Here is an 11,367-nt window from a genome sequence, read left to right on the forward strand (position 1 = left end):
AACCTGAGTTGATTGACAAAATACTCAACTTGTTATTGTACAGTATTGATTAGGAGAATAACTCTGTATCAGAGTATGAGTTGTACAGTATGTAGTTTATCTGGCAGGTTTTAGGATAACAACATTCACTGAAGTACAGACGGCACCATCCTACATTTAATCCAACCACTTTAAATGTTATACTCTGTGAAATGTAGCAGAGTGCATGAACTGAACTACAGTTAAATGTGTTTTAAACTACTTTACTTGTGCTTTAATTGAATATCTCCATTTCATGCAGCATGATACATCTCTGGCTCTACTTAATAAGAATGTTGTATTTTGTACTCAGCTACATTTATTTGACCTCTAGTTACTTTACAAACAAGATTTTTAAAGCGAGGTCATTTGATATGAGACTCCCTCCCTGCTTATAATGCATACACAAGACCATGAGGATAAAACACAGATCAAGTACCCAAGTGTAGAAGATTTTTGAATGAATTTGTAGAGTGGCGAAGTCACGCCCATCTACTTCCAGTCCATGGGACCTTATGTCAGAAAAATAATGTATTGAAGTCAATGGAGAGAGAAAATTTATCTTTCGATCCCGTTTGAAATGTGCCATGAATTACACATATGATGTTTGTCAATCTTAAAAAATAATTTCCATGTCAAAAAAAGTCACAGTTTGTCGTAAAACTGTTGAAATATAAGACTATGAAAAATACTAAGATAAGATGACTTTAACAAGATGCCTGTGTGCTTAGTACCAGGTTGTTATCATACCAGCAATGGGTCTTGCTCGTTCTTTCGCTTCCCGTCTGATAATAATGCGTGGCCACGAATTAGTTATTATGTTCGAACGCATTAGTAATTTGTGGGAACACAATAATTATTACGTAATAACTAAATCCAGATAGTCTATACCAGTGCTTCTCAAACTTTTTTTAGTAATATACCCCCTTTGAAACATTTTCTCAGCCAAGTACCCCCTGACCGATCCCGAACATTTTTGATCAAAAAAGCATATATAAATAATTACAATATAGTGATGTTCCCTCAGTGTGTGATGTATTAACTCCTTCGTGGTATGCATTACAACAAACTAAGGATATTTCCATTTTATGCATGAAAAAAACCAGATTGTTTTATAAATTTAAGTAATATGTTATTGTGAAAAACTATAAAATACAATACACACATTTGACATGTTTATATGAGGACCCCCTTGGTGGTTCTAGGCATGTTTTATATAAAATGGTGTTTTCTATTTAACTTATTTTACTAAGATTATTTTTGTAATTAACCTTTTTTTTTTAAATCTCACGTACCCCCTGCAGTACCCCAACGTACCCCCAGGGGTCCGCGTACCCCCATTTGAGAATCACTGGTCTATCCTATAGAAACTGATGACTGAGTGACAACCATAGACTGTATAGGTGACAACACTAGCTAAACTCTGTACCGTAGGCTACGGCTATTATCGCGAAGCATGGATCATTTTTATTTTATTTTATTTTCATTTGGGTATGAATTATAATGATATTCTGCAATCCCTTGCAGTTAAGCACAGTGTCATCCTTAGCAAAAGGCACTTGATTCGGCTGCTGAAAATGCACGGTTTGAAACGTAGTTGAGTCAAGTTAGAACGATATTGGCAGATTCGGATTTCACGGATCAATAACTCATGAACAAAACGTTATTCAGACACAAATGACGTCTCCTAAGTACCGTGGTAAGGTTGACAACGAACTACAATCACATGTTGATAAAAAAAAGCCAATATGCGCCGTCCTCGCTCCGAGCTGGACACATTACATTGGTCTCTATCTGCAGCCGGAGAAGAAACGAGTGCTCATGGGACCTTCTGCAAAGTGCAACTCCGAAAAAAGAGAATATAATAATATTCAATCACTTCACTATTCTACAGTATATTACTACCAAACTCATTACACACATCAATAGTCTTCTGTTGCTCATACTACATCAGAGAGTTTGGAAGAATATGGTTTGGAGTAATTTTGGTGAATATGTATAGGCCTACTGTATAATAGTCGTTATTGAAGATGATGCCATATTTATTGAAGATTTTACACTATAAATAAGTAATGTATTTTTGGTGGGTGGTATATTTTGGCACGTCTGCTAATTTCCACGCTCCTGTAACACTGCCTGGCTTTACGCTAGCTGACACGTATACAAGGATTCCTGATATTTCCCCAAGGACATTGTCATCCTTTTTAACAGCAAAAAAGAAGGTTCAAATTATGTTTGACTACAAATAATGATGAATAAAATCAAATCCAATTGGACTTTCAAGTTAATATGAATAGCATCAGAACCAGTTTACATTAGGCCACTTCTTCCATGTGATATTTGAATATCAGTATTGGACAATTAACACTAATGGGTTAGCCAAATTTGTTATCGCTGAACAATATTTAATCAGGGATTGTCTGCCGAACTCTATATCTTGTTTCCATGTTTGTCAACAATGACTTCTGAGACCACTATTGTCCCTGCTGTGGAGCACAATATTAAACAGAAGACAATGATGCTTTCCTGAATAGTGCTGTTAATGGAAACCGCTTTGAAAAGCTACAATAATCTACAATATAATGAACATGCACGCAACCTGCAGGTAGCATCAAAATGTACCTGGGGGTGAATTGTAAGGCCCCCTTGCCATTTTCTGTCGCTTATTTTATGTAGGTGAGCCTTCTCCTTTTCTTTAGGTGGAATTTACATTCCTTAGAGGAAACTCAGATGAGCGATATCTTTTAGCAGCACAACTAATAGTAAACTCTGTAAAATGAATAGGTCAACAAGTGTGGAAAAAAAGCAATGAAAACGTACTCTTCAGTTGTAATTGTCATAATTGTACACACTATAACTGGTACGTTTCATATTAATGTTGGTCATATATCAAAACTTTGAAACTCCCCTCTGATCTGCCCTCTGCTGTTTAAACAAATGTTTCAAGAAAAGATGATAAAATGTACTTCTCTTGCTTGCTGATCTGATGATTAATCATGTTGGTTTAATGAGGAGAGGGATAAATGACAATGTCAACAATTAGAATTGTATCAGTCTGTCTTATATATGCGTGTGACAGAGTATGTGTATTTTCATGATGCATGGTTCTACTTCTGTCCCTATAATACCTGTCATGAAAACACCTCGGAGTATGATGTTAAAAAAGATCTAGCCGTAAGAGCTGACTGGATGTAATGATGTTGCAATTCAAATTAAGATATCCAAGCCACACTAATGCGCAGTAATTATCACGTAATGAAACATGAGCACTCCTCATTGGGCTGTCTTTACAATAATCCCTGTCCTCATCCGTCTACCTATACACCTGCTGTTGCTACAACTGTCACTTTGCTGTACTGTCAAAGCCAAATGCTAGACAGTAAGGCATACCACAAATAAATGAATGGATAAAACGAAAATAAATTGCCACATTTAACAGTGAATATACAAGAAAACACTGCATATTAATCGCCCTGCAAACCGAAATCCACATCTAAAGGTGTTTTTCGTTTTTTTCATGGTAATTCTAATAATTAGAGGCTTTCATAAAAACACAACTCAATGCAATATCATTGAGTTCTTATAATGCCAGGAAAATAACTAAAGTAGAAGGGCACTCAGAGAGCTCATACCAATGCCAAGGCCATGCCCTATCTTGCAATGTTAATGAAATTGAAAAATAATTAGTTCCGTCTTGTGATTCAGATCCGCTCTCAAATTAAATGGATTCTCCCTTGGCCTGTGCTTCACCTTTCTACCAAGTTTCATGAACATTTGGCAAGTAGTTCTTACTGCTGACAAACAGACCCACCAAACTGAAAACATACCTTTTCTGTCAGAGGTTATACAAAGATAGAAATAACTTAAATGAATGTACTGTATCTGCTTTGGAAACTTAAATAGCAACCATTGTTACAGTCATCATTATTATCACCTCGGCTTTTCCAACAAGTCTAAATGGTATGAAAAAGGTATATTTAGTCCATCCATCCATCCATCTTCTCCCGCTTATCCGTGGTCGGGTCGCGGGGGTAGCAGTTCCAGCAGAGAGCCCCAAACTTTATTTTCCCTGGCGACATCAACCAGCTCTGACTGGGGGATCCCAAGGCGCTCCCAGGCCAGCGAAGAGATATAATCCCTGCACCTGGTCCTAGGTCTACCCCTTGGTCTCTTCCCAGCTGGACGTGCCTGGAACACCTCCCTAGAGAGGCGCCCAGGTGGCATGCCCGAACCACCTCAACTGGCTCCTTTCGACGCGAAGGAGGAGCGGCTCAACTCCGAGTCCCTCCCGGATGGCCGAACTTCTCACCTTATTCCTAAGGGAGACACCAGCCACCCTGCAGAGAAAACCCATCTCGGCCGCTTGTATCCGCAATCTCGTTCTTTCGGTCATGAAGAACAAGACCCCGAGATACTTGAACTCCTTCACTTGGGGTAAGGACTCATTCCCTACTTGGAGTGGACAGTCCATCGGTTTCCTGCTGAGAACCATGGCCTCAGATTTGGAGGAGCTGATCCTCATCCCAGCCGCTTCACACTCGGTTGCGAACCGATCCAGTGAGTGCTGAAGGTCGCAGACCGATGAAGCCATCAGAACCACATCATCTGCAAAAAGCAGTGGTGCAATCCTTAGTCCACCGAACTGCAGACCCCCTCCCCCATGACTACGCCTCGAAATCCGATCCATGTATATTACAAACAGGATTGGTGACAAAGCGCAGCCCTGGCGGAGGCCAACCCTCATCGGAAATGGGTCCGATTTACTGCCGAGGACCCGGACACAGCTCTCGCTTTGGGAGTACAGAGATTGGATGGCCCTGAGTAGAGACCCCCTCACCCCATACTCCTGCAGCACCTCCCACAGTAAATCACTGGGAACTCGGTCATACGCCTTCTCCAAGTCTACAAAACACATGTAGACCGGATAAGCGTACTCCCAGGCCCCCTCCAGGATCCTTGCGAGAGTAAAAAGCTGATCCGTCGCTCCACGACCAGGACGGAATCCGCATTGTTCCTCCTCAATCTGAGGTTCGACAATCGGCCTGACCCTCCTTTCGAGTACCTTAGAGTAAACTTTCCCGGGGAGGCTGAGTAGTGTGATGCCTCTGTAATTAGCGCACACCCTCTGATCCCCCTTTTTAAGAAGGGGAACCACCACCCCGGTCTGCCACTCCTTCGGTACTGTTTCCGACTTCCACGCAATGTTGATGAGACGTGTCAACCATGACAGTCCCTCAACACCCAGAGCCTTCAGCATTTCTGGGCGGATCTCATCCACCCCCGGGGCTTTGCCACTGTGGAGTTGTTTGACGACCTCAGTGACCTCCCCCCGGGAGATTGGTGTTGATCCCTCGTCATATTCCAGCTCTACCTCTAACATAGAGGGCGGAGTTGTCGGGTTCAGGAGTTCCTCAAAGTGTTCCTTCCAACGCCCTAACACTCCATCAGTTGAGGTCAACAACGTCCCATCCTTACTGTACACAGCTTGGATGGTTCCCTTGGTACAACTTTGGTGCCGCCCGAAAGTCCTTCTCCATGTCTTCTCCGAACTTCTCCCACACCCGCTGCTTTGCCTCGGCCACGGATGAGGCTGCTGCCCTTCGGGCCTGTCGGTACCTTGCAACTGCCTCGGGAGTCCCCCGGGATAACAAATCCCTGAAGGCCTCCTTCTTCAGTCGGACGGCTTCCCTGACCACCGGTGTCCACCAGGAGGTTCGAGGGTTACCGCCCCTTAAGGCACCTATAGACTTGAGACCACAGCTCCCCGCCGCGGCTTCGGCAATAGAGGCTTTGAACACCGACCACTCTGGTTCAATGTCCCCAACCTCCACAGGAATGCCCGAAAAGCTCTGCCGGAGGTGTGAGTTGAAGGCCTCCTGAACTTGGGCCTCCTCCAGACGTTCCCAGTTCACCCGAACTACACGTTTGGGCTTACCAGGTCTATCCAGAGGCTTCCCCCGCCACTCGACCCAACTCACCACCAGATGGTGATCAGTTGACAACTCCGCCCCTCTCTTTACCCGAGTGTCCAAAACATACGGCCTCAGGTCCGATGATACGATAACGAAATCGATCATGGACCTTCTGCCTAGGGTGCTCTGGTACCACGTACACTTATGAGCATCCTTATGTTCGAACATGGTGTTTGTTATGGCCAATCCATGACTAGCACAGAAGTCCAGTAACAAACCACCACTCCGGTTCAGATCAGGGGGGGCCGTTCCTCCCAATCACCCCCCTCCAAGTGTCTCCATCATTGCCCACATGTGCGTTGAAGTCTCCCAGCAAGATTAAAGAGTCCCCTTCAGGAGCCCCATACAGGACTCTTTCCAGGGTCTCCAAGAAGGCCGTATACTCTGAACTGCTGTTGGGTGCATAAGCACACACAACAGTCAGAGTTTTCCCCCCCATAACCCGCAGGCGTAGGGAGGCGACCCTCTCGTCCACTGGGGTAAACTCCAACAACGAAGCACCCAACCGTGGACTTGTGAGTATCCCCACACCCACCCGGCGCCTCACACCTTGAGCAACTCCGGAGAAGAATAGAGTCCCTATCCAGAAGTAAGGTTCCAGAGCCGACGCTGTGCGTAGAGGTGAGCCCAACCAGATCCAACTGGTAACGCTCCACCTCCCGCACAAGCTCCGGCTCCTTCCCCCCCAGAGAGGTGACGTTCCACGTCCCCAAAGCCAGCTTCTGTCGCCCGGGTCTGATCCGTCGAGACCCTCCGCTTTCACTGCTACCCTTCTGGCAGCGCACCCGACCCCATCGCTGTTTCCCGTAGGTGGTGGGCCCGCGGGACAGAGAAGCGGAGGTGTTGCCCACGTTGCCTTTTCGGGCTGGGCCGGGCTCCGTGGCAAGCCCGGCCACCAGACGCTCGCCGACGAGTCCTCCTTCTGGGCCTGGCTCCAGAAGGGGACCCCGGGCTTCCTCCGGGCCGGGTATCCTCACTTCTTGTTTTTTCTTTCATGAGGTCTTTTGAACCATATATTTAGTATTATTTTTAATTAAATATTGTAGGAACTTTAACAGCCTATTTGTGTGTGTTAATGGCATTAAGTCAGTGACATTGTGCATACAGTATGTGTCTTAAAGAGCCTATTACACCTATTTTGTACCCAGATATTCCTTTATTCCCTTAACCCTCAGTAAAAACATGTTGTCACACCTGCAGTTAACCTGTAGCAGGAAGCCAATTATTGAAAATGTTTTTTTGTCTCCCCCCTCTAACTTTTATGGAAACCTTATACACTCCTGAAGCAATGAGGGATTCCAGGAACAGGAATGCCAGTGCAGCAAAATTCTTTGTCCTGCTTTTCACACAGCGCAAGATATTCTCACGCTGGATATCACAAACATGCCACTGGCATATTTAGAATTGTATAATAGCCAGGATGCTACCTAGTACATTGTCGTATTTTGAGTGAGATGTGCTGTTTTCTATCTGCAGATTGTTTGTACAAGGGGCTCACTTGTGGTGTAGTTTAACAATGTGCATTGGTCAGCTCTCCATCACTTATCTAAATGTTGAATACATTACTTCTCTACACTTATCACACAGAGAATGAAATAATCCATGTCGCCAAATGCTGGACAAACTTCCTGAAATATTCTTATGTATGAGTTTCATAATATTAATATTTAATTCCATTAAATACTTTTTTTATAACAACTACAGAATAATTTCAGTTGTTAGGCTATATCACAAACATTCCCTGTTAAACTCTATCAAAGCAAAGTGTTTTTTAATTGATTGGAAAAAGTTCACAACGTATTCTCTCTAGACTAAAAAGAGTAATATAATTGTAATGCTAGACTAAACAAATATATTTTTGTTTAACTTGTTTAACCATTAACTGGATAAAGATGAGTATTATATGAATAAGATGAAGATTTAGACTAAGAGTTCATCTGAAATAACAGGCAAAATGAACACGTACGCACATAGGCAAGGCAAGTTTATTTATATAGCACCTTTCAACACAAGGCAATTCAAGGTGCTTTACAAAAATGAAAGACATTCAGACAGGCATTTAAAAAAAAAGATATTAAAAGAAAAAATATATGAATAAAAATTACATGAATAAAAAGTTACAGTGCAGTTTAAGATATGAATAGTTCACACAGAAGTTCCACTTTACTGATGAACACAACGGCTCAGTTTCAATTAAAAGCAGCGACAAAAAGAAAAGTCTTCAGCCTGGATTTAAAAGTAGTAAGAGTTGCAGCGGACCTGCAGGTTTCTGGGAGTTTGTTCCAGATATTTGGAGCATAATAACTGAACGCTGCTTTACCATGTTTAGCTCTGACTCTGGGGACAGAAAGCTGACCAGTCCCTGAAGACCTGAGAGATCTGGATGGTTCATAATTTAGCAGTAGATCAGAAATGTATTTTGGGCCTAAACCATTCAGTGCTTTATAAACCAGCAGCAGTATTTTGAAATCTATTCTTTGACACACAGGAAGCCAGTGTAAAGACTTCAGAACAGGAGTGATCCACTTTCTTAGTGTCAGTGAGGACTCGAGCAGCGGCGTTCTGAATCAGCTGCAGCTTTCTAATAGATTTTTTAGTGAGACCTGTGAAGACACCATTACAGTAGTCGAGTCTACTGAAGATAAAAGCATGGACACGTTTTTCCAAATCCTGCTGTGACATTAGTCTTTTAATCCTCCTAGATATGTTCTTTAGGTGATAGTAGGCTGATTTAGTAACTGTTTTAATGTGACTGTTGAAACTCAGGTCAGAGTCCATGACTACACCTAGATTTCTGGCTTTATCTGTTGTTTTGAACATTGCAGACTGAAGCTCAGCGCTAACTTTTATACGTTCTGACTTGGCTCCAAAAACCATTACCTCAGTTTTATCTTTGTATAATTGGAGAAAGTTCTGACACATCCAGTCATTGATTTGTTCAATGCACTTACTCAGTGTTTTAACTGGAGAATAGTCTCCTGGTGAAATGGTTATGTAAATGTGTGTGTCATCCGCATAGCTATGGTTACTTATTTTGTTGTTTTTCATTATCTGAGCCAGTGGTAGCATGTAGATGTTAAAGAGAAGAGGCCCCAAGATGGAGCCTTGAGGAACCCCACATGTCATATTTGTCAACTCAGATTTATATTTACCTATAGAAACAAAGTTGTTTCTGTCCTTTAAGCAGGATTCAAACCAATTTAGAACTGTTGCTGAAAGTCACACACACACTCTTGTGATTAAGAGTGTTTATTTGTTTTCTTCTTGTTCTGCAGTTAACAAACATTTTTCCTAAAATGTTGTTTTATGAATCTGTCATTACTGTCAATCTATGGACCTTGTCCTCTTAGATTAGAAATACTTAGTAGGTAATTACATTACTCAAAATCCAAACTAACAACTTTATGAAAGGTGGCTCCATTTGAGGTTCTGGACGAACACTGGTTTGCTCTTGTATTTTGATGTTGCCCCTCTGGGAGGAAGCATTAACGGATGAAAGGCCTCATATCTGCTCTGGATCAGTGGATCTGCCCAGGGCCTCGCAGCGACACCACGCTGCCACCGCTGCCTCCTGTTTGCCTGCATGTCCTATTTACTTATTTATCCGTCCCTCCTCCACTCACGTCTTATCTCGCCCATTAAAATTAATCCTCATCTAAAAATATCCACTCTGCCTCGTCAGAGAGGATATAATTGAAGAGGAGACGGTCTCTATATCTCCCTCGCTCTCACTGACAAGTGCTCAACTTATATGAGAAAGTGCTCTCACCTCCACCGTCTGCAGTAGATCAACGACAATACAACCTGTGTTGTAAAACGGAGATGCCAATCACACACTGCAATTCTTTGCTTCACACTGAGGCCTGGTGCGGATTGCATGTGTTCTTTTCATGTTTGTTTTGGTAAAGGACTGTTTGTTGACACAGACATTAACTGTTGAAGCCGTATTGAATGTAGTAATTTAGCTCCATGGAGCCGTTTTTTGGAACGAGCTGGAAAAACGTTTGAAAGCAGGCACGCAAAATCTGTTGTATCATAAATAGAGACTTTTGGGAAGTGCCATTGTGTTCAGATGATATTTAAAAAAAAATTAAAAGTGTTGACCGACATAAATTAAAAAGAGATTCAATGTAAGAAATACAATCTCACAATTCTATATTTGATCCTAAATGGTTGATTGTTGGATAGCGAGCCTCTTTGTTGACGGCCCTGAAGTTTTGCACTGATACACAGTGAGGCAATGCTGGTCTGGTCTGGTCGAATAATACCCGCACCCCCCCTCTGTCCATGTGTGTGTGTGTGTGTGTGTGTGTGTGTGTGTGTGTGTGTGTGTGTGTGTGTGTGTGCGCGTACGTGCGCACGTGCGTGCGTGTGTGTGACCTTGTGATTATGCCCCAGTGTGATGCTTTGGCCTGGCTGATTACCTGTCAGCAGGTTTTGTGCATCTGACACAAACACACACATACATACACAAATCACCACCCAGCAATAGACAATACCCACTGGGCAGGTCACCACACTGTTGCAGGAAGCATATTGCTGTTTAAAAGGAGCAGATGCACACACACACACACACATACACACACACACATACACACACACACACACACACACACACACACACACACACATACACACATACACACACACACACACACACACACCCTAAATGGGCCCATGCAGGGTCTGGAACATAGATTGTCTATTAAGGAGTGTATTAGGTGAACCCAGGGGTCTAGCATTGAGACAGTTTGTGTGCCATTAGAGAGGGATTTTATGTTGTTGTCTGGCGTCCAGTGATATTGAGTGAGGGCGGACTCACACACACACACACCACACACACACACACACACACACACACACACACACACACACACACACACACACACACACACACACACACACACACACACACACACACACACACACACACACACACACACACACACACACACCACACACACACACAGGTGAAAGCAGACACAAACATTCATCATTCAATTCACTCTCCAACACGGGAGAATTATGCCGACAGGGCGCATATTTGGAAGAAACGACTGAGTCTGTAATTTTTCTGCTTCATACCTTAGTGAAAATAATGTTTGGCTTTTTGAGGAGCAGTGATCAAACAGTTCAGTGATTTGTCTCCTTGGGCTGCATCTTTCTGGGACTGGAAACTGGTTCAAAAAAGCTCTATGACCCACACGAATACTCGTCTCTTATGATTGATTTCTATTTTGGTCCCTCTTCATCTGCCACTTCATCTCAGCTTGTGTGCATGTGTGACTTACGTGTCTCGGTAATGCTGGTCCTGTGATGAGCTCAGGGATTGTTTTTTCCATGGGACATTTTTAGCACGATATTTTTGTAATGAATT

This window comes from Gymnodraco acuticeps, unplaced genomic scaffold (genome assembly GCF_902827175.1).
Source record: "Gymnodraco acuticeps unplaced genomic scaffold, fGymAcu1.1, whole genome shotgun sequence".
Taxonomy (NCBI): domain Eukaryota; kingdom Metazoa; phylum Chordata; class Actinopteri; order Perciformes; family Bathydraconidae; genus Gymnodraco; species Gymnodraco acuticeps.